Source organism: Electrophorus electricus, chromosome 10 (genome assembly GCF_041902795.1).
Source record: "Electrophorus electricus isolate QZ-2024a chromosome 10, ASM4190279v1, whole genome shotgun sequence".
Lineage (NCBI taxonomy): Eukaryota > Metazoa > Chordata > Actinopteri > Gymnotiformes > Gymnotidae > Electrophorus > Electrophorus electricus.
In genome coordinates this window covers 16,729,505-16,754,477 of record NC_137506.1, presented here as the reverse complement: position 1 = coordinate 16,754,477, position 24,973 = coordinate 16,729,505, and the positions used below count along the sequence as shown (strand labels likewise).

At 41.7% G+C, this 24,973-nt stretch overlaps 1 long non-coding RNA gene across 2 annotated transcripts; it reads left to right on the top strand.

Annotated features, from left to right (window-relative positions):
* Positions 1-17,576: 17,576 nt before the first annotated feature.
* Positions 17,577-24,753, top strand: LOC113569232 (uncharacterized). 2 transcript variants are annotated; one of them, XR_004776774.2, is made up of 3 exons: positions 17,577-18,453; positions 18,562-18,665; positions 22,762-24,753. It is a non-coding gene; the product is annotated as an uncharacterized LOC113569232 (long non-coding RNA). The 2 variants fall into 2 exon arrangements; XR_003409724.3 differs by having other exon boundaries at positions 18,934-24,753.
* Positions 24,754-24,973: the final 220 nt, after the last annotated feature.

The following is a 24,973-nucleotide window of genomic DNA, read 5'->3' as shown; positions in this document are numbered from 1 at the left end:
TATAAAGAAGACCGAATGAACCACCCAGGCCAGACAAAGGGAAGAAAAGAAACAGGCTGGAGGGGACTTGAGACAGTCAGAAGTCCTCAAAGAAACTAGAGATGCTTGCTGTGCACTGTTTTCTTTTCTTTTTTTTACATTAACCCCTGAATGAAGTAATATACTGTGTTTACCTGCAACACGCAGGGGTTTCCGCTGGCTATCAAGACAAAACATATGTGAGGTCAGATTCCTATTGCAGATGTTAATAATATCCAAGAATATGTGTGTGTGCTTCTATGTGTGTATGTGTGTGTGTGTGTGTGTGTGTGTGTGTGTGTGTGTCCCACTGGCAGTCTAAAACTGTGAGCTTCACAGCATGGCCCTTCAGAAATAAATATAAATCCTGCCAGATTCTTCAGCCAAGCCCCTGAGCCACAGCTCTGCACATGGGGGAGGACAAGTAGATCGATGCTGAACACCCCCTCTCACAGGATGCTTGTCAAGGATGCTAGCGGTATTGGTTCCTACCTTCCGTGGTGCAGGAGTTGTGGTGATTGGTGGCTGCGTGGGGGCATTAACCAGAGCATCTGTTTAGCAGCTGGCATGAGCAGCCTTGCACCTCCTCAAAGATGCCCAAGCAAATACTAAAAGCACCCCCCCAGTTTGCTCAGACCAAGAGGAACTGTTTGGTTTCAGTGTAGATATTGGTTAACACTCCAACACATGCACACATGCTGTCATCACAGTTCATCACAGTTAGGCTCCGACAGAGAGTTTCAGGTTCTGCTTGAGCTTGTCTAGCCTGCCTGCAAGATAAAAGACATATGATGCCTTTGCCTTTCCTCCAAAGAATCCATCTCATTCTTTAGCGGTGAAACGTTTGCTAACTCTCATCAGAGGTACCGTTCATGCTTTTCCTTTGGTGGTTTTGATGGTAACAGATAAAGGATAAATGTAAATGTCTCTGGTTTCATGGGAACCCGGTTGCCGATTTCTTGTGTGCATTCTGTCCCACATCTGGGCAAAGTTTTGTGACTCTTTACCCTCCGCAAGCTAAGAAACTTTGAATCATAAACTTCTGCATACTTATATGAACTGTAGTGTCATTCTAATAGCACATCAGGTAATGCCTGTTATCAGTTCAGCGTCATGGAACTCACCTTTCTGCAATCAGAGTGGATCTGATTCTAACAGAACATCTGGTTCATCACTCACCTTTATATATATATATATATATATCCACCACCCACTTTATTAAATACAGAAATCTGATCTGCACTGACTACCCACCTCATAGATTTTGTCACAGTGCGTGCGGCAGCGGTTGGGCAAGTGGCGTTTACGTTTTGGTTGTCAGTGGTCATTGTCTTTGTTTTTGACACACCTCCCACAGGTGGAGTGCTTTGTGCCTTATCGTCCGCAACACCTGGGGGTTCTTATGTCATTATGTTCTTTCTTTTATAAACTTGCTTTGTTTTCCTGACTGTTGTGGGACACTGTATGTTACATTCTTTTGTTCTTGTTAGTGCACGTTTATGTTCAGTTACTTTTCCATTTGTTTCATTAAATGCTTCCGTTGGAGACTCGCCTTTTTCTCCACATTCTTTGCTGTGACAGGTGTGTTTTAGGCATGTACAGTCACAGAATACAACCCATCTGTTGCCGAGAGCAACAGTTCATCACCGGTCAGTATCCACAGAAGCACTGTTAATATTTGGGAGGCAGATGACTCTCAATATAGTGGTATCACTGACATGAGTGTTATACTGTTGTAAGTGTACCATGGTACCAGAAGTGTTAACATCACTGCTGGTTTGGTCTGCATGGCAAAAAATGAACTCTAGCTTCTAAACTACACACCTACAAGTAAATGATTCTAACAAAGAAGGTAGTCAATATAATTTTCTAGAGGAGTTACAAAAACATAATCTACTATTTACCATTTGTTTCCGCTGGCATCCATCACCTACACGGCAAGTAAAATAGTTTGTGTTGTTTATGAAAGGATGTTTACAGGAGGAAACAAACCACTTTCTTCTTTTAAGATGTGACGGGTAGCTTTCCTGCTTTATTCGGTGCCTATATGTTTTGGCCTCAACAGCAGTGTCTTGCTCTAGAGCCCAGAGGAACAGACAAATGCTCTCCCTCTTTGTGATGCATTATTTTGGTGTTAGTTTTGTTTGCATAAAAGGGCTCTTAACAGGCATTTCGATGTTGTTGGTGTTGTTGTTTGCCTCTACAAAGATAATGCATAAATATTCTTGGATTTTGCTCCTGCAAGCTTAGCTGCTGGTGTGTTTTGCACATTCAGTGATGTCTGTGTTATACTAAGTGTAATTTACTTTCTCATTTAAGATGCGAATTATAGTTATTCACTATAAATTACATAAAAAATATGACCTAGATACATAGTACTCTAATGAGTATTTCCTTTTTGTTGTCAAGGGTAGAAAGATTGACAGTTTTGTCACTGTTTAGAACCGTCAGAAAAAAAATGAAAGGACAGAATTCTGCATTCACATCAGACAGGCCAAGAATAAGCTTCCCGTTGTTCTCGCGATCGTCTGAACTTCCTTAAAACACCAGTGAAATGATAAACTGGAAGTCCCCAAAAAATCCCTGAGCTCTCAGTAAGTCTCGAACACAGTAGTAAACAGGCCAGTCAGTATGAAGCTCAGATCAGTACCAGTGTGGCACAAATTGTCAGTGTTTGCTTTTGTGGAGTGAGATTTCCCGCCACACTGCATTGACTTCTCTTGTCGGGGCTCCACACAACCTATTGACATGCTGTACTCCCTGCTCCAGGCTGGTGATAGTTAAGAGTGGCTTAATGGTATGGATAAATGTAACAAAGTGTTCTTGACAACTCATCTTACAATTACTATAATTACAATACCTGAGCACGGAGCGAAACGTTCAAGTATCTTGAAAGGCAGCAAATAGTGGGTGGAATCTTAGTATGGAAAATGGAGTTGGGTTTCCTAAGGCTCAACATGGCAGCAAAAGCTTTCACCTCTACCCAAAGCAAAAGGCAGTCCACGTCTTTGTACCATCTGCTGATGGTACATCTTTATACCATTATAAGTAAATGTGGGTGTAGTGGACCCAACACACCCATTCAACCACAGTAGCTTTATATTTCTCATGTATACAAGAATAGCGCTTAGCAATTACTGGCAGCTTTGGCTTGTGTTGTTATGGGCTTCTTTGTTCATCATTGTGGAGGTGTGTGTGTGTGTGTGTGTGTGTGTGTGTGTGTGTGTGTGTGTGTGTGTGTGTGTGTGTGTGTGTGTGTGTACTATTGATACACCATCAAAGACCATAGGATGTGTGTATTTGTTATAGTCCATAAAAATTTCCATTAAAATGCCCAAAATATATTTGTTCATATTTGTTGACAAATTGCTTTGGGAACTGCCAGTGCACTTAAACCTTTGGGTGTGTTATGAGCTGACAAATGGGAAACAGGGACTCTTGAGACATTCTAAAACACAGCACAAGGGCAGGCAAGCACTGGCAAGTACTCTCCTCCTGGTGCATTGCTAATCACATCAAACTGAAGAGAATACCCTTTTCCTGCAATGTCTAGAGGAATATATGTATGGTGAAAACCAGTGATGTCTGCATTACAATGCTCTACATTTCTGTACCTTTAGTTATTTATAGACTTCATTAGCTCTTAAAATAAGCTTTGCCACAATGACACCACTGAATGTTTAATTATAATATAATGTTAGGTAGAGTTGAGGGTTGGAATTTCACACTGACTGATCTGCTTTTCATGTTTATGAGCTGTTTCTTCTGGTCAGTGTTTAAATAGATAATTCAGTAGGATTTAAGCTTATTTTCACACAGACTGCAACCTTCAGAGCAGTGTTGAAGCATGAATCCTACCTTCGCTGTGAGTTCAAACCTAGGAAGGATTTGCATGTACAGATTTGCATGTATGTCCAACCTACATAACAATGAGCAGTTGCATCAGTCAGAGGATCATCCATTCAGACTTTAATAAAAGCAAGGCATTAAGCATTAAGGTTTGATTTCAGTGGTGTTTTAATCATGAAGAAGCACAAAGGAACGACCCAGGCCAGACAAAGACAAGAAGACAGGCTGGAGGACTTGCATTCTGTCCAATGTGCCAGATTCCTCAAAGCCCACATAACACGCATGTCCTCAGAATCACACTCTGATTACACCCACGTCCCACTGCGCAAGAGCGGGGAATGGCTGACCACAGCCGGATCGAGCGCTCCGCAAATATTATGTTAGCTTCGTGCTGTTCTTTGAACTTAACTGTATGTCAGAGCTGGCTTGTTTATGCTCATGTTAATCATAATCTTGTTTTACAGATGTTGCCTACCCCTGGTTCCCCTTGCCATGGTGGGAGGTCGAGCTCCTCGTGTTGATATTGCCAGGAGACGGACCGTGACGTCCCGTCAGTCAGTCTGATCATCCCGCTCTGCAACTGACATCCAGAACGGCAGGAAAAACAAGACCCTCAGCGAGCAACTGATCTATATTTCTTCTTTAGAGGGCTTTAATGTGCTCTGAGCTCTTTTATCACTCTGTGAGGTTGAGCAACTACAAATGACCGCCATTGATTAGGGTTCCTGATTCACGCTGGAAATTGCCAGATTGATGCTCTTAGGCTTGTAAGAATGGATCCTGTGGAGTGGGGTCAATAGAATGTACGACGATTTCTAATGATGCATGTTTTCCACGGCCAAGGCCTGGTGCCCCCCCTCACTGGAGATCTGGGATCATTAATGCAAATGCAACCTTATATTTAGTTCTCTCCTTTTTTAGATAATTAGATAAAGATTACGACTCACGTATCAATTGTTTAGGTCTAGTTGGCTGTCAGCAAGCGAGGCAGTAGAGGCCTGATCACATGGCCTAATTGTCTATTGGTCCATCTCCTATCAAATACTCCCCCAAGTGATAGAAGCCAATCCTCTTCAGTTAATGTAATGCAAAAGTATATTCCACTTGGCCCCTTCCATCTTCTCAGGTCTAGAGATGCGGCATGTGAGAATCCATTAAGCAGCTCCTCTTGGTTTCACACTTGGTTTTCTTCACTTAATTCAGCTGGGAGGTGAAGCTGAGATACAGGTGATTAAATACTTTCTGCCCTATGTGCTATCTCGTAGTCTAAAATCATCCCCAGCTCGTGACGGAATGCTTGTGTGCGTGTGCGTGTGTCTGTGTGTGTGTGCGTGTGTGTGCGTGCACTTGTGTGCATGCGTGCAAAAGAGAAAGAGGCATATTCAGAATGCCATTTCTAAGGGTGATGTATTCAGAAAGATGGAGCTACTTTAATAGCTCTCTGGGCCAGTGTTTGAGAACATATAGTACCGATTTTTAAAGGCATGGAGAATATACAGCACTTTTTTCTGAAATCACAGTTCAAGCATATAATGGCCTTATATTAAATGATGAAGCCCACTGTTAGGCCTGTAAATGTAAAAAAGACAACCCATTAGAATAGCTATTAAGGGCAAAGCATTGACTCACTGTTGCATTGGTCTTATCTTTTCCTTTTGACATCTTGGCATTTGTGTTGACAATTTAGCAGCACTTAGGGACAGGCTACAGTGTACTATTTTGGGGTTAGCACACTAAACTAAGATGCAGTAAACAAGACATGCAGTTTATGTTGGTTTAATGCAATATAACAGTTTAAATGCTCCAAAAAAACAAACCAAAAAAATGTTAACAAACGCAAAAAGCCCAGTGTTTGGAGACACTTTATGTACCAATAGAAAAAAAAAAAACATATATAGTTACAATTACAATAATACTACCTTTATAAAGGGTTTAAAATTACTTTACTAATTAGGTAAACACCTTAAATATTGTTAATAACCAGTTAAATTATAATTAATCACCAGTTAAAGGTCAGCTGTGATCTGTTGAGCTGTAGAATGTTTAGTCATTTCATATGTTAATTTAATGCAATGTTCTGACTACAAAGACATTCTATAGATGGTTAAATGGTTTTAACCTGTTGCCAAATATCGGATGAAGAGGACAGATAAAACGTTGGCTGACAGAGACAACATAAGCTAAATAACCAGCGAGATCTAAGCTTTAACAGTTATAGATGAATGTTGGCTCACTACAAGCAACAGATCACTACATTAATAAAGTCATTTTAATTTATTCATAAATGCTTTATAAGGGTAGTCTTATTGTAAAGTGATGCTATTTTATGTTACACTAAAAATGCATAAGTTAAGCTGCTCAGTTTTTATCCCAGTAAATACTGCACAGCCGTTTGAATTTGCATGTTGGCAAATTGATTATCCTGTTTGTTTATTTATTTATTTATTTTCAATTTGACATGATTCATTAACACATTTTGTGTGGCTTAACTGCTTAAAGCCACCATACTGGCATTTGTTTGATACTGGCACTAAACTGATATTTAAGGGAGATTTGATGATGGATTAATTAGCCAAGTCTCAGATGAATGGATGATCCTGGAGCTGTGCACAGAATTTCCTTTTCAAAATTAAACCGACATTCATGAAAGCTTTTAAACCTATTTTTAAATGTTCTATGTTATCCATATTTATATATGAATGGAATGTACCTAAAATATTTGCATCAGTATTGGAAATGCAGCATGCATATTAGAAAATTCCATTGATCAGTGACATAAAAGATGCTGTAGATGAAAAGCAGCTTTTGAGGCAGTGATAAGAGCGTTTGCTTGGCATGCATAAAGTCATTGGTTGGTGGTTTGTTTGAGGCTTTGTTGACCAACTGGCATCGTAGCCCTGTCAGCTTCTGCTCCTGCTACTATGTAGTTGCACAGATACACAGTACACTACCCATGTGCAAAAACGGGGTAAAAGTACCTAATGCCTAATGTTTTGTAATGCAGTGTAGATTCAACATTATTGTTTCACTATAAGCTGGATCTGGATTTTATTGCTGGTATTTTCTGTTTTATAAGTTACAGCTGCTGCTGTAGCTTGCCCATTTCCAGTATTAAACGCCTGTAGCCTTGAAACCAAACTAATTCTTCATATGTACATAAAGGCTGCACTGATAGTGGAGAATTTTGCCTCTTCATTCTGATGACAGTGGAAGACCATGTCATTGTTTATGCAAAGATGAATAGAGCAGTTCCCAATTATCTATTCATTTCTTTATGCTAGCTTATCTGAAGCTACTCTCTTAAAGGCGAACTATTAAAGTGATAATTTGATTTTCTTTTGGCCTTCGGGTAGAGAGATGTGATACTATCAGTATGGGGAAGTGGTTGGGAGTGGGCCTTGGTTTATAATGCTTTCCTCTGCAGTGTCACTCTCCTGTCTGCCATCCGCCATCTCCTGCCTGACGGAAGGATAAGTCCTTGCGGATTTATCTCTATCATGTTCTGCGTATTAGCGCGCCCAACCGAACAAGAAGGGATCATTAGGAGACAGCTTTTGTGTGGTGTGAGCTGGACAGTGCAGCCTCCTCAACTCCCCAACTCGCAATCCCTCCACCAAAACACCTCCGGCCCCAGGTGGCATTTCTGTACTCCCTGGGGCTGTACACATGGAGGCCACGTAATTGGCTACAAAGAGCACCGCGCATAGGGTCCAGAGGATAACTGGGTTTTAGCTGCTGTTTCAGATGACAGCTAAGTGCAGGGGGAATCAGAAGTGCCATCGGTCATCACACTTAAGTGTACGTCCCGCGGTACATTACACTTTAATTCAAGCTCGGCTGCCTCTTACATTTCAAGCGAGGTCAGCATCTGCATATGGCGCTAATATCTCGAAGACTCCAGGTCCGTGCTCACGCACGCCTTTATGAGAGTCCTTATCAGGTCAGCTCCAGGGCGGTTTGGACCAGACTAAGTCCAGGTTTACCCCCACCCTCGCACGCCCACACGTGGAAGAGCAGAGGGATCCGTCCATAATGAAACTCTGACACGAAATTAACTGAAAATAATGCGCTGACATTTTTGCACAGCTGGAGCATTTGAATAATTGAGACTCTAATAAGACTCCAAGAGAAGGCGGCCAGGTGAGACTTCCTTTTAAATGCGCCTATGGCCTTGGACTGATGAAACTGTTCAGACAGGAGCCACCTGCACTTTCCAAGAGCCAAAAAAAGGTTTAAGGACATGCCCAAAGTCAAATAATAATAATAATAATAATAATCACATGGAACAGAATTATTTTTTAATTGGCATGTGAGGATATACAATCATTGCATTATCTGCTGTCTTCCTGTACTACTGTACGCCTGCTACTAGTTAACGATTGCCATTCGCAGCGGATTTGCTTGTGTGCATGCAGATTTTGTTTTTGTTTTCCAGTGTGTTTATCAGCATGTTTCAGTCATCCTAAATTAGACCAAAAAGTGATCAACATTTCCATTTGATTAAGAAGGGAAACTGCCTGAAAATGTGCATTTTGAATCATAGTTTTAAAGGTAGCTACTAACAGACAGGGTCTGGGCCCCTCTGTCACCCCAGGAAGTCCACCAGTTTATTGCTGGCAGTTTATCTGACAGCAGAAAACAATCTATTAGTGAATGCCGATGCATTCACTCTTTCCCACGGGGGCAAAAGGTGTGCACTCAGACTACTGCTATTTTGCATGAGCAGATGGTTGACAACATTTGCTGTGCTGGCTTTTTCTTGCTTTCTCTCCTTTTTCTTTTTTTTTTTGCACCAAACAGCGTGCCACATCTGGCCAAGGCCCTGTTCCCAAACTGGCAACAGATGTACGTTCACATATACCTGTCAATCAGGAGGATGTCGAACAACATAAAAGCAACATTTAGCCACACGGGGGTTTTAAAGATCCTTTGGTAAAAAGAGGGCATCACAAGACTTGCGTAAAACATTGCAAATCCGTGCCGAGGGGAAAATTGCCCACTGACAAATGACAGAGCCGCCTGGAGCGCCCGCAGTCTCACTGTTAATGACAGTAGCACAGAATCAGCATTTTTGATGCCATGCATATGATTTTAAAGCAAAGGCCTCTCCCTGCACCTGTCAGACTCCCAGTAGGAACTGCTGTAATCTCCAATAGGCTGTAAGCCATTTTCTTGACACAAATTGGTTCACTTACTTGCCATGTCCCTGAAGCATAGTCTGTGTTTTGGGGAAGTTCTCTGTTTGGACTTGTCTAGTCTGTGTTTACTGACTGGTTAAGGATCAAATGAATCAGTTCTCTCTTTCTCTGTCTCTCCCTATCTTTCTCTCCCACTCCATCTCTTTTATTTCAGCTTTAAATAAGTTCATCTTAAATTTTGTTATGATCGTTTACAGAGTTGTTATAATATTGATTAAATATTTTGTCATGGACAAGTTCTAGGTGGTCTGAAAGCCAAGGCATTAGATTCAGACTATAAGTTTGCCTGAAAGAGTTAAAGAGTTATAAAATGTGCTGTCACAAATTGTCAGGATGAAGAGGTGGGATTGATGCATGGAAAAGGTTTGAGGAGAGAAATACGCGTGTGTGTGTGTGTGTGTGTGTGTGTGTGTGTGTGTGTGTGTGTGTGTGTGTGTGTGTGTGTGTGTGTGACAGAAAGAGAGAAGGCTGATAAGGATCTATGGGCAGACATTTAGAGCGCTGCTCTCAGTCATGCCAGTGATGTAGAGCTGAGCTCACAAAGCTGTTATCTCCACACCTCAGCCAGTCTTTTCTGGTGACAGGCTGTGGGAAACTCAAACACAGGAACAATATCCATGTTTGCACAGTCCTATCACACAGCATTTTCCTTCGCGATAGATTACAGTGATAATCTGACAACATTTCATTTAAGTGATATCCACTTAGTCCCTGCTGCCTGTAATTAAGAACCTTTCTGATTAGTTTGTGTAAAGTGTTTATCTAAATCACAAACAATTCTAACCTTGGTGCTTTGAGCATCATGTCAAAGAGAATTGAGAAATAGAGATTAATCATCTCTAGGCTGCAAATAACTTCATTTGAAATTAAGTGGATGGCCAATAAAAGTAGGAGCAGGAAAAAGACACCATGGACCAAGGGGCATATCATTATATGGTATATATCATTATATGGCCAAGGACATAGGAATGTCATTCTGGCTGGAGAAGTGTCGTCGGCTGCTAGTAAAAAGAGGTGATCAGGACAGAAGAAACTGAACTTCCACAAGGCAACATAACAGTCCTGGAGGCCAGCTACAAATACCAGAGGATTCTTCAAACGTACAGGAACCAGTAGGCACAATAAGCTATTGATGTTTGGACCAGAAAATTCCTCATGGGGCAGTCCACACAAGATCCAACATTCAAAGCCTACAGTGATGAGCTAATGATGAGCTGATGATGGAGTGCTTCAGACAGATGTGGGATATGGTCACTATGGAAGCAGAGGAGGTTTCATGGCAGGATAAGCTAGCAGTACAAGGTGTTACATATCATGTACCATCAACAGAAAGCAGAGGTAGCTGACATAAGACAATTCTGTCAGTGGTTGGAAATGGAAAGGACAGTCCAGAGGCACAGTTTAGGGCAGCAGAAGCTCAAGCACTAAACACTAGGTCAATCAAAGCAGGTGTGTATCACACCAAGATGTAGACTGTGCAAAGGAGCCTCTGAGACAATCCAGCCACAATGTAGGAGGATGTAATATGCTAAGAGACACAAACGAGTAGCATGGATCATATACAGGCACATATACATGGCATATGAGATGGACCCCCCCCCCCCCAAGTTCAAATCGGAGGAATCACAGAGAGTGCTGAAAAACAATATGGCTAAGATCCTGTGGGACCTCCAAATACAAACAGATAAAATAGTGGTGAACCAATCACGATAGAAATAACATCATGATAGAGATAACATGCAGAAAACAGCAGTGGTAATAGATGTGGCAGTCCCAAGTGATGGAAACTTGCAAAGCTCCCAGGAATGACAGATCCAAGGAATTATACTACATCAGTCTCAGTCCAGAAGAGCGCAATCCTAGGAACAGCAAAAATACTGCCTCTGATATATATATATATATATATATATATATATATATATATATATATATATATATATATATATATATATATAGAGAGAGAGAGAGAGAGAGAGAGAGAGAGAGAGAGAGAGAGAGAGAGAGAGAGAGAGAGAGAGAGAGAGAGAGAGAGTGCAGTAGTCAAAATTACAGTGAAGTATACAAGGTTTCCAGAGAAACAGGACATTTCAGACAGAAGTCCATCATCAGCTCTACAAGGTGACACCAGTTTATGTTTAAACATTTTTATATTTATATCAAAACATTAATTCCATGTGATTCTAAAGTTCTGAGGGTTTAGATCAGTTATTTTTCTTTCCTAACTTCATTGCTGCCATAGCAACAACTGGCAATGCAAACAGATATGTCATTATTGCAATATGAATTAGCACTGGAAATGACAAATCCTTAATTCTGATGTTCTGAAGGTGTTCAACAAAACAATCAGTAAGGCTTATCTTGGTTTCTCCAGTGGAAAGCTCATTATATATGTTTCAAGAAATTAAACTGGCAACTCCTGCAGTAATGTATGAGGAGGAATGGGTGATAACAGTTGATCCATTTGTGCTAGTTATTTCAGTGGCTGTGTTAATGAATTTACATCTAGCACATCTAGAGTGGCTGCAGGATAATGTACCACAGTTAATATTCAACATGTCATAAGTCAGCACTAAAATAATTCTTGTTGTCCTAACAGTAGATTGTTCATAGGTCAATTAATCTATACTCTGAACAGGTAAAACATGAACTATGACTTCCTTGGGAAATCCACAGATATGAAAATATTCATATATTTCCATACTTTTTTGGAGGAAGTATTCATTCTCACTGCAAATGTGCTCATGTCTTAGTAGCTGTGAGCAAGTGATGGAGTTTTTACAGGCCATGAAATGTAAATAGTTGTATTCCAAATAAGAATGAGTGTCTACAGGTTGATAATAGATGGTGGTATTCAAACCAGAATTTTCAGATCTAACTAAAACATCCATTAAAAAAGTTATTCTCAAACAAGGATGGTATACTGTATGTATATTCCAGAGCTGGGTAGAACTAGGAACAAGGAGAAATAAACAGTTGGAGCTCTTCAAATGTGCATGTCGCAATACCAAAAATGTTATCAGTGTATTCCAGAAATAATAAGGGTAAAGGTCCAGTATACTGTTCAAAAATGTTTCTCAACAAATCCAGCAAAAAGGTTTTCATAGGATAGTCCCATTTTATTATCCATACTGACTCATGTTATTTGGATTAGTACTTTAAGTCAAAGGTGAAGCAGTTCAGAGTTAACACAAGTTCCAAGAGTCTTAAGAAAATATCTGTGGGAGGGTTATTCTCAGATCTTGCATCAAGAAAATGCATTAAAGCCCCCAAGCCATCTTCATTAGAAATGACTGTGTATAAACTTTTCATTTCCACTGAAAAAAAGTAAGGAGTTGAAAAGTAATGTTTGCTCTTTCAGGTGTTCAAGGATTTGTAGAAAATATGAAGAGTCTTTAACATATGCAGATAAGGACTGAATAATTGGTTGAAAAATGTAAAATGCTGTGGAAAAACTTGGATATCTGGGATATTAAAAAACTTGGATATATTGTATTATAATAATGACAACATTCACTGTTTGAAGTTTTCAGGAGGGATCTCTAAGATTCCAGACAACCACACATTTGGTTGGAACGTTACACAGGAAACTTAAGCCCTCCTCTCCCAGTGAGAAAACAGTGAGATGTGTTTATGATCTCCCACCCCCACCGCCGCTGTCTCATACTACAAATGACATTGGTTGGAATCCTAGCTTGAACCACCAGTGGCAACACCCATTGTTTTGCATTACCCAGGAAGGATCTGATTTACTGTTTTTAGTTTGAATCCCTGCAAAACCTCTACTATATTATTGGACCAAATTAATCACTTTTAAATTAGCCAAAGCTTTAGACTACTTTTTTTAATCACTACCCTCACGTCACTACCATCAAATGAATCACTACCCTCATTTCAGCATTTCAGCCTACTGCAGTAATGATCCACACTTAAAGGTCCATTAAAAATGTGTGTGAATATGTGTGTGTGTGTGTGTGTGTGTGTGTGTGTGTGTGTGTGTGTGTGTGTGTGTGTGTGTGTGTGTGTGTGTGCGCGCGCCACCATTTGAAAACACATGGTATAGTTCGTATATACTCAGGACAAGGACTACTAAGATAAAAAAAAAAAAAAAAAGCAAACAGCTTTCACTCTGCTGTATTGTCTCGTGTGAAAGAGCCCAAATATTTACGTTAGTAAATGCATGCTCTTCCTTTGGACCCATTGTTTATTCATGAAAAACAAAGTCTGCTCTTTATTTTACAATTTGTTAAGTAACAAAATCCACAGTGACAAATGAAGTACCGTAAATTTATCACAGAGATGCAGGCTGTCTGAATGAACACATGACTTGCAAAATATACGCGTGCTGCTGCAACCAAGGCAACTGAGATACACAACTGTGCGTTTGATAAAACTCGGAGCTGAAAAGCTTTTCAACGAACAGATGTGAGCCTACGGTCTGCTCACGAGCACTTTGCGCCATAGCGAGTCCGAGTGGCATGAAGGGATTTGCTTTTGTCAAGACTTCTTACAAAGCGTTCAACATCATCTCCCTCTTGCTTTGGTAGGATGGTAACTTATCGCCGACGCGCTTTCACTTTGTTCCGACACCGAATCTCCGAACTCCACCCAGTTAACAGCTGGATGGCAACGAGCGCGTAGGGAAACGTGCCCAGCAGCGCTCGGTCCCGGGCGCGAGCTCGGCTCGTCGTGCACCGCCCCAATCGTGCAGCGACACCTGGAGCTTCGTTAGCCAGAAGTCTTTTGTCTTCTCTTCTCCCCTTCTGCTGCCGCGCATGTGCCGAACATGTCAAGCTGACGACCGAACTGTCAGCGTGTGCGGTGCTGTGATAAAGAAGCCGACGCCGACGCGGCCTTCCCGAGAAACTTTAAAGAAGAACAATGTCGCACATATGCTCCGCGATATCAATGCTATGAATACAAATGTGGTACGACATAAAAGCGCGCACGGTGCGTACTTTGTCCTTTTATATTTCTTTTCCTCGTCTTTGAGACCTCCGAAGCCTGATGAACCGCAACAATCACATAGCTATCTCTTCCGTGTCGCATTTATAAACGTGCCAGTGGATTAAGCGATTGGGTTCTTTGTGGGGATGTAAAAGGAAAACAGTGCTACACATCACACACTCCAGGCAGGGAGGCATTTGTGGAGCGTTTAAAACTGACAGTGGGCATGTTGATCACAGATCCCCATCAGCAGTATACATTTAAATTTACCTAGAGTATAGGGACTGTTATTTATTTTTATTTTTTTTAAAGACTTTTGGCATATCTAGTGTTCTGTACAGAATGCACCGCTAACCAATATTTTACCAGCTCCCCATTCATGCAAGATACCAGAGTAATATAGAGCTGAATAATGGTACCCTGATAAGGGTCGCAATAAATTTCTGGAATCTGACAGGGGAGTCTTTCACATCTAATGGCTCAAGACTGTCGGCACTGGCAGTGTGCTAAATGTCTTCTCTCTGCCTCCGTTGTCACATGAGTCGATGACATCATGGATCTTTCACGCTACCATTCAGGGTTCATTGCTCTGGATTTTCTCCAGATACAGCTGTTGTCATGTTAGACTAGAGGAGGAGCTTCCTTTATTGATATGTCTTTGCACATGCATAGGAGAAGAAGAGTCACAGTCAAATGACTGTTTTGGTTGGAAGACATAAAGGGGGCGGGGGGGGGGGGGGGGGGGCAAAAGATAGACTGAACCAGGATCTTTTGAAGTGATGCTGTCAAGCCAATACCGCAGTGTAAACAGTCATATTGCTAACAAGCCTTGCACATACGCAGTCATATTGATTCCTTTTTTTTTGTCAGAAGACACAGCCTGCCACAGCTAGTATGTCAACCCAAACCAATACATAGTTAAAGTATTTCATATTTTTAGCAACCAGACTATCCATTCTTATTCTTAGTCCTAGTGTGTATATATATATATATATATATATATATATGTGTGTGTGTGTGTGTGTGTGTGTGTGTGTGTGTGTGTGTGTGTGTGTGTGTGTGTGTGTGTGTGTGTGTGGGTGGGTGGGTGTGTGGGTGTGTGTGTGTGTGTGTGTGTTATTGTTGTTTTCTGTCTGTATTCCCTTATTATCAGAATTACCTCAAAAATAAATAAAATGCTAAAATACTGTTTATTACTTTCTTAGATGACCTATATGCTTAGATGCTTATATTTATTAGATGCTTCTGTAGGTCATTAACATATTCTTTAATTGTTGTTGCTTGTAGCAATTTGGTCTAAACTTTGTGGCCTCATGCTGTGAGCTTAATGCAGTTTTTTGGTCTGATTGGGCTCACCGCTCAAAATAGTCATCGTGTCATTTGGCTCCCCAGTCGGATCTCTCATGCAGACTTTTGCTGTTGCATGTCAGGTACGCTTCTCAAGTAGTTTCATGGTCCCCATGGTTGCAATTTTCAAACCACAGATTCTAGCTTCTGTGCACTCTCAGTCTTAAATTTCATTCTCAGTAGGACTGATGCATTTCTTGCCTTTTCAGGTTTTCATATAAGAACCAACATTTCTTCACATTAGGAATGCTAACAAGCTAATAACTGTCTGTAGGTGAACCAGAATTGTGATCAATGCCCAGCTCTATGCCCTGAGGATGATAGTCAAGCATGTATAACCCTCTCTTCATACAAAGAGAGTGCAGCTATCCATCCTCATTTGCTATCTGTTGTAAATTGATCGCTAGCTTGTTTTTTGCAACCCGCTTAAAGAATCGCATTCCTTTCTTAGTGCCCGGTCCTGGCCCTTTCTTTTTTGGTGCAGGATGCAGTGTGTGCTGCCAGAGAGCTCCAGTGGTTGAACTCACGGGCAGCACCTGAGCCTGTGCCATATGTTCCCCAGCAGAGTGAGAGGACGGGGGCAGGAGCAGGTGCTACGACATCTCACAAATGCAGGCTTGGGTGCAGGTTGACGGCAAGGAAAATATGATTACTCAAATAAAGATCCGGGGGGGGGGGTGATGGGAGGACCAGGATGTCTCGTCTAACATCTGCAGTATGCTCTTTGGCTGCTCAGGCCCTACTTCGTTGAGAGCGAGAAGGAAGAAAATGCTCCCTTTCCGAACCATCAATATTTTAGCACGGGGGAAGAGATTTTCCTAATGAGGGTTCCAGTCATCCGAGAAAGATGATATGTTCTGCTAACTAAGAAAGTGTTCGTCAAGTAAGAAAAATGTAGCAATGCTGTGCAATTTACTTCTTAGGTTGTATAAATGAAACGATGCTATGTTAAGTTATGGAACTGCAAAGACTGCAAGAAAAGATTACTAATACTTACAAAGGGTGTATTTCATGTATCAGTGCAGGATATTAATGACTGCCAACTTCTAAACATCTCCTGTTCTGTGCACTCTGCTCGGAAGCAGCACCCACACTATGTTTTAAATTGTTTCCCATGACGATTATAAATATTAATGTGCTTTAAGAGGTGCAACAGATAGTTTTGATACCCTTTCTTCAGGTCATATATGTCTACTCACTTGTGATATTGACTTTTAAGCGATAAGAGTTTCTTGCATAATGGAAACGATTACACCATCTACCTCATATAAATTTGACAGTTTAGTACATATAAGCTGCAGTAGACATTGTGAGCATTCTGGTCTGTGGGTTGTTCAGACTGTTAGGAGAGGACTTTTTCTAATGCCATTCGCCTTCCATTTCCCTGCCATCCCGGTGGCACACAATCTCACCTTGTCAGTGGAGCCTTATGTCCTGTACCTGAGGGGTTTGGGGGCGTTCTGTGATGGCGCGTTTTCAGGCCGCCGTTATCTTGCGTCACCTCCTGCTTGCATCTTCGGCGATGCAAAGACGTGTCAGAGGTCAGGAGAGAACCCGGCAGAAGACGAGCATCTGAAGAGCATGTCTGCATTCATTTTGTCCGCAGGAGGAAGCGAGCGCCCCTGTGTTTCCAGTAACACCCTCCTAAGTTTTCCTCACCGCCTGAGGCGAGCTCATTCTTCTTTATAATGCCGTGCAATCGCTCAGGTTCTCTTCGCCTGGCGACCTTCAGCTTCTGTCGGCTCTCCGCTTCTCTTGGAGCTGCCAGGTTCAGTGTGGCTGTAGCCGGACAAGAAAACAATAAATACGTCATTCTCTAATCAGCGAGAAATGCAGGGAGCTGGTTATTGATTGGCCATCGGTCAAAATCTCATGATTTTCCCGTCTTTGCAGACCCCCCCCCCCATGTTGCTTGAGTGAAATATTGGCTTCAAATTAGCAAATTGTTTGTGTGTGTGTGTGTGTGTATTTAATTATGGGACTATATATATATATATATATATATATATATATATATATATATATATATATATATATATATATATATATATATATACATACATATACATATATATATATATATATTCCCATAATTAAATACACACACACATATTAGGGCAGACAGGGTCATTCTGAAATATATATATATATATATATATTTCAGAATGACCCTGTCTGCCCTAATATCCATATGTACTTCTGCCTGCCTGCATGGCAGCATATACCTACTCTTATTCATATAAATTATTTACACAGTGTTACAGATTAAGGCATGCAGCTCCACATATATCATCTACAGCGTTTCGGTCCACTGAAGTGCCAGTGAATAAGAAACCATACAAGTTCCAGTGGTGGATGGAAGCAATTAGCAATGGGCAAGTTACTCTGAGAGGTGCAGAGTCCCATGGCATTAATCAGCATTTTTCACTCTGTCAGGCTGAAGGCATATGAAAGAGAGCCATCTGCTGGGAGCTCAGGTCGGGATTTGATTTAAGACGCCACATCCTCTTGCTTCCCCACTCTTCCGGGGCAAATGCCGAAGCATGTTCGAGCAGCAGCCGGACTTGGACAATAACAGTCATCTGTCCTTGCACGCAGTATATGGGAGGCTGGTGCTGTGTGGGCCACCTTAATTTACCACAGTGCCCTGATGAAACTCTGGGAGCAGGGATAGCCATTGTTTAATAATGGATCCTCATCCATCTTCAAACTCATCTGAGCATGAGAGCATTCCGACGCTAAGAGGAAGAGCATCAGCAGTGCCGGGTAGGGAAAGGGACAGAGATTGCATGGATGCTAATCTTTTTATTTCTGATTGGCCGATATCACACATAAGAATGCCCAGTAAGGCGAGCATATCGCTGCATCTGTTTGTACTTGAGGGCAGCTGCTTTGACAGTAACCAGGCCTCGGGGGCTGTAAATTGCAATCTAATCTCAAGTTAGCATGGCTTGGATAACCTGTACAGCTTTGTCCCCACGGAAACCCAAAGCTCGCTATTCCAATCATGTGGTGTAATTCATCCTGCTTTGGGATAACAGGCAAAACCTACTGATTCTTCCCTGCAACTCTGAAGAGCCAGGGCTTCTGAATGCTGGTGAGTTCCACTGCTAAAACGTTGTGTCTGCTGTGTCGCAAAATAACCAGTGAATGATAATTATCTCGTGGATGAAACAATGCGACCCTAAATCATTTTCTATTTCAGTTCCACATTGTGAGGTGGCTTTGTTTCCACAAACTACACTGCCTCATATCTCAACCCCTCTGCCATTCAGACAGCTAAGCAGGCGGCACAATAAAGATGCTAAGGTCAGTAGGTGGTTACCCACAGCCCATTCATTGAATTTTAATGTGGTTTGTTTTCTAAAGGCTATTTGAATCAATGGCATTAAAAAAAAAAACATACTGAAACCCCTAATGGACCCAGATGCATATACGAAAAGCACTTGCATATGAATTTATAAGCCATTTTTTGTTGTTTTCAAAGTTTTTATAGATTATACGTTACGCAACAGTTTTCATTTCCCCAGGCTCGGCATGTTTGGTGTCTTACGTGTTGTGTTTATTTGCGTGCCAGACTGGGAGTCGGAAAGAGCAGCGGCATTCGTCAGCCTGTGGCACAGAAAATAAGAAAAGAAAAACGCGGGTGCAGCTTGGCAGAGGCTGGTGGCACTTGATGGGGCTCTGAGAGTATATAGCAGCTGTGACCTTCAGGCCTTGCGTTCAGCCGGTTTCCTCACTTTGTGGAAAAGGTCACAAAGACTTTGATGTGAACTAATGTATTAGGTCATTAAAAATGAAACAGGATCCGAAATCTGTTTCACATCTGGTGAGCGTGTCGCCAGAAAATTCGCTGAGAGACACAACACTTGATTTTTTTTTCTTTTGTGAGTTACTACTATGAACAAAATCTGGTGATCTCATTTTTAGAAATGTGCAGAGTTTTGTTTTTTTTTTTCCCAAAAACTCTGAAATAGAGGATAATATAATAAAGGAAAATACAGTAATGCTGAAAGGCCTTTGGTCCAGGAAATATATATGTTTCAGAATAGCTGACATTTTCAGTTTTGGGGGAATACATTCAAAATGACAATGGTTTGTTATTTTATTAAACGTGGTCAGAAGTTCCATGCAACTTAAAGTTACCACATCAAACTCCAGGATCACCATGCTGAACCCAGTCGAAACCCGAAAACCAATGAAGATAGTGAAGACTAATGTGAGTACAAGGCAGGGGATTGCACTGCACAGTGACACATCCTTTTTGCTGCTTGTATCTAAGGGGTGACAATAATAGATTACTTTATCTATGTGTAATGGCCCTCATTTATTATAGGAGGAACACATCCAAATTAACACTTTAGACTTCTGATGAGGACGGCTTCTTGTCAAGCTTTCATTTGTATGCGCTTGTGTACTCTCAAGAATAACCTGTCTTGGCATAAACTATGAAATGTGTGTGGGCATAGAGCGTCAAAGTAGTTCATACTGCCTGAAATATCAAGTTGAAATTGAGCTGTGCAGGACTCTATGGTGTGTGCCAGTTGATTAACTGCACCTCATAACAAAATGGATGCACGGGACCTTTTGAAGTGCCTGTGCCAAGGCACTTGGCACTTGGCAGAAGGAGGCATGCGAAAGCGAGGTACGCCTCATGCAGATCCCGGTGTCTCGTCTTGCGATATCACTGCCGTGTGAGGTGGAAGCAGGCGTCGCACGTGAGCATCGCGCACGAGCATGCTGTTGGGTTGTCTGACAGCACCTTGGCTGGGAAAGTGCGATGCTCTCATGTCAACGGTGACATCACAGACCTGTCACAACAGAGAGGGAACGCCATCCATGGACTAATGCTTGCTCCGCTCAGCTTGCTTCTCTCTTCTCTTTCATCCAAAGTAAGCAGATGGCCTTTCCGGTGGAATATAAAACCTGTTTGATGGTCAACACAAGCCAATTAGGCGCTTGATTAAAACTGGCATGGACAACAGAGAGGAACTGAAAAAAGAAAAGGAACCTCAGGCAGCTTGCAGCGACACTCTGGTACAGAACCCTGCACCCGCAGTCGTTCTGCATGTCCGCAAGCTCTAATTGGTCAAGGGATTGGAACTCGCACCTGTTGGTCACGTAGGGGTCATGGGTACCAAGACCCCTGACCTCCTCAGAGGGCTTTAACGAAAGCACGTATAAATGCTAGGATGCACTCTGACCCTCCAACCATCTCTTAACATCTGTGGCCAGTCACATACTATCACCAGTGTCTGTCACATGATTCTGCTTCGCAGCCTTTTCGGGCACGCCAACTTAACAATGTACTTTACGAACAGCCAGTGAAGATCTCTGTGTGAAATGAATGCAAAGTAGTTCTGATTGGAATCAAAGGTAAATGTAAAAGGTCCTTTTTCTGCTCAAATGAATCCCTACTAGACAGTCCATGCCTGGAGTATTCAGGGCAGTGCAAGAGCTTTGAATCACTGTGTCCACTACATGGGTCGAGTGGAAATGAGAGATAATGTGATTCTCTAAAGTTAGTCCTCAGTCTAGCACTGAGTCTAAAATGGCCACTTTATCCCAATGTAGGTATACCTATTATTATATAGAACAAATCATTATTTCCCTAAAAATCAAACTGGAAACCATCCAGTTGAGAACCGCATTATGTGTATGTGCTAATACAAATTTAGAAAGTTCTTGTGCAGTAATTACTCTTTTTCCAGTTCTTGTTTGGCTTCTTTTAAATTGCATAACATCCTGGTAAGAGAAAGTTAAAATAATTATCGGAATGATTATCTTTACAGGTCATAGTAAAGAGTGTTAAATCATTAAAAGTTTCCCAGGTGTCTGTGGGCATAAGCACCTCTTGGCTTCCCCGCTGAGTTCCATTCCAGCAACTTCACTTTGCTTGGAAGAGCTCCAGCTAACTTCTGCAGAGGAATCCGAAAAGCAGTTTCGGGCTGCAATGTCTAGTTCTGGGAAAACATTGGCCATCCTCCTGTTTTCCTTCCCTTGACTGCTTGTGTGAATGGCGCTCACGCGCCAGGTTCTAACAGGCGGTACAGCCCAGCCCCCTGGGGATCCGTGCAGCACTAGGACCTGCTGAACGAGCTGCAATGTAAATCGCTTTGGGATTCACCGTATGACAAAGCACGCTGCACCGAACCACTTTAAGGTGGACGGTAGAACCCTTCTCCCATGTGCATTTAAATGTGAACTCGAGTACTGGATTTGAAAGTGAAATCGAGAACTGGCCTCCCCTTTTCTTCCAGGATTTGAGCTGTGCAACCTTGAAACCAGATGTCATATATAAGATGCTTTTAGCATCTAACATCATTTCTTTCAACAAGGAAAAGAAGTACAAAAGAGAGTGCACTTTTTCCATTGTTTGAAACTACAAGACTGGCCTTTGGATTTAGTCTCCTGTCATTTCTTTGCCTTTTTCTTGTTTCTCTACCTCCTTTCTCCTCTCTCTCTCTCTCTCTCTCTCTCTCTCTCTCTCTCGCTCATTACTTATGTATGAACCGGAGCATGTTTACTAACTCTGCTTCATCAGAGGACTGAGGGGAAGTATTGCCTATTTTGATATAAGAGAAAGTGATTTGTTATTAAGACGCTGTTCCGCTGAGGTCAACCAAAGGAGATTTGAATATAGAAAAGCAGCAATGCAAGCATTCCCCTGACCTCCTGGTTTAATTTGAATTAAGTAACAAAGCTACCTTTGCAGAAGGTGAATGCTGAATCTTAATTAAATCTCCTGGCTACAGCTTGGGCTTCAATTTATCATAATATAAGGAGATCACATCTGTCGTGCACGGCCATTGCAAGTAGAACCATAATGCATAATAGGAGAATGAGCATTTTAAAAATATAATTATTTATTTATTTGTTTGTTTATCTCTGGAGGAGCCGGTACCAATGGATAATTGTTGGTCTAGGATACTGTGTATGGGAAGCGGGGAGAGACAGTGGCTCAGGCGAGGTCAGCCGCAGCCAAGGGAAAGGAATTACACGGATTTTGTATGTTTGCGTGTAAACACTCTGGAATTTGCCCTCAAGACATATAATGTTTGAATGTTGCAAGACAACTGAAATTAGCGACTATTTTTGTATTCATAAATAATATCCCTGAGAGCAGATATAAAATAATTCGGGGGGTGGGGGGCTTGTAATAATAAGAGCTTTAATTATTGCACGAATGAGGGTGTGTTTTTGATAGAGACTACAAAGCACTTCTCTAAGTTGCTCTGGACAAGTGTATCTGCCAAATGATGAAAATGTAATTAAACTATTCAGAAGCTTTGACATGACATTAGTCTTTCAGAGAAGTACTGGCTATGTTATTCAGAGCACCGAAATAACCATCTGTCTTCTGTCTACTCCATTCCCCCATATAATCGTAGTCCTCTTTTTGCAGGTAAAACCGTGTCTCTGGGTCCCTTGACAAGAGTGCCGACAAGCATCAGTGATTCACACCAAACCCCGGCGGAATACACGAAGTCCATTTCTCTCAATATCTTTTTGGTTCATTTAAGGACTTCACTGCACTCGTCTGTAGGGGTCTTCATAAAGCTCAGCAGCGCTACGATTCCCATTAGGAGAATCAGCTCGGGAGGCGCTAGGCCTGTAAAACGAGATCTTCAAAAATCCTTCGCTCACTTCTCTCTCCTGAGTGACCGCGCTGCCGGCTCTGCTCCGAATTGCGAATGAGATGAAAACTGGAAGTGAGAATGTAGAGTTCTGCTTTAGGGACGAGTGTCTTCGGTTCTGTCCCTAATCCAGCCCACCACAAGTTCACGTGTAGTAAAACCAAGCATTTGATCTGATAGGCATACGCCATTGTCATGGCACTGATGTGGCCCGCTGTCCCCTGCTGGTCAGACAGGCCGGGTTAACTGGCCCCCATTTACTGGCCTGTCAATTAAGCTGTTGGGTGCCACTCTCTGCTTTTGTGTCCAACAGCAGACAGCCTTAAAATCTGGCATTAGTGCATATTTTGAACATCTGTCCAACTCCCCCTCCCCCACCTCCCATCTGTCCAGCTCTCTGTCTGTCTATGTCTGTCTCGTTATTGAGACACACTCAACAAGTAAATGGTTTACAATTTAATGGCAAACAATCTTCATAATATAAGAACTAAAATTATAAATTGTTTATTTACCTGGAAACTTTGCCAATTTTGAATGGATTTTAAAACAGGGAAACCAACTTCCTCTCCTTCCTCACTCCTGTGCTGTTCCAGCAAACTACAACATGAGCACAAGTTCCTGCCCCTGGTATGTAATTGAATGCTTGAACGCTCAAAATTTGCTTATGGCTTTAAATTGTTAATTAAATAAAACTAGAGCTCAAAGATTTCATTAATGAGCTCTTCCATAATAATAGTATGTATGAAGTGATCTGAGAAAAACTTTAATTGTTTAAAATCGCTTTTGTGCTTTAGCAGAATATTTAATCATTTGTGTTTGGCATACATATTATGCCATTCCGAAGTTGCATTAAAAGATCAAAGTTTTGCATTAGTTCTATGATTTCAGAAGAAAAATGAATATGAATAAAAGTATGTTATCTCTGAAAACCTTCTGAAGCCTCTTTCCTTGTGAAGGTATATTAAACCATCATAGTCCATACATACAGTGCAGTCCTGTATTCAGGGCATTATCCATGTGAACTCTGACCCATTGTGCTCTGAAGACACCAATTGCGCAAGCATGTAATATATATCAGCTCTAGAAGTATGGCAAACCTGTGGAACAGCTTACTTTAATGGACTGTGAATGTGTGGACAGTCTCACAATGGAAGAGGGATGTGGGTTAATCTAAGCTCTGGGGCTGGCACTCACCTGCCATTTACTCCAGCAAGACAGAGCTGGCCTCTGCTCACCATTTGTTAGAAACCAATTTCAGTCTTTAGAGCTGAACTTTCTTCCGAAGAACCTCTCACCAGCCACCCGGGCCCATCCTGTCACTGTCTGTCACGGCACATATTTTACTGTACGGTAAATAAAGTTCGAATAGCTTTCTTTATAGCTGAAGTTTACATTAACGCTCATTACACCATTTAAATGGAAAGTGTCTTTCCTGTTTTCACTAATGTGATAGGCTATTTGTACAATCGTCTCCAACCAAAGGGCACAAAGACTAAACTGCATTGAGTTTGCAATTCCCCCTAGAAAAGCATTTTGGGGTCTAGCAGTAGCCGTTATCTGAGCACATCAAACTGGCCTCCTGAAGTACATTCAATAGCTTCTGTGCAGATCATGCTAATCTTTAACTGGATGTATAATTACAGTCTTTTATATTAAGCCATATATTACATTAAGGCTCTCTGTGCTATGCTACTGCTCCAGTGAATCCAAAAAACATCTAAATGAACTTTAAGGCTCAGGCACAGGCATTTCAGCATGAAGTTGCTTGCGAGAACCAAGGTTGTGTGGTTGGGTGTGTGTATGTGTGTGTGTGTGTGTGTGTGTGTGTGTGTGTGTGTGTGTGTATGTCTGTGAGAGAGAGAGAGTAGGCAAGGTGTGTGGATCTATGTGTGTTTGTGTGTGGGTGTGTGGATGTGGGTAGGTGGGTGTGTGTGTGGGTGTGTGCGTGGTGTCATGACTTGAATGAGCTTCTCTCCCCTG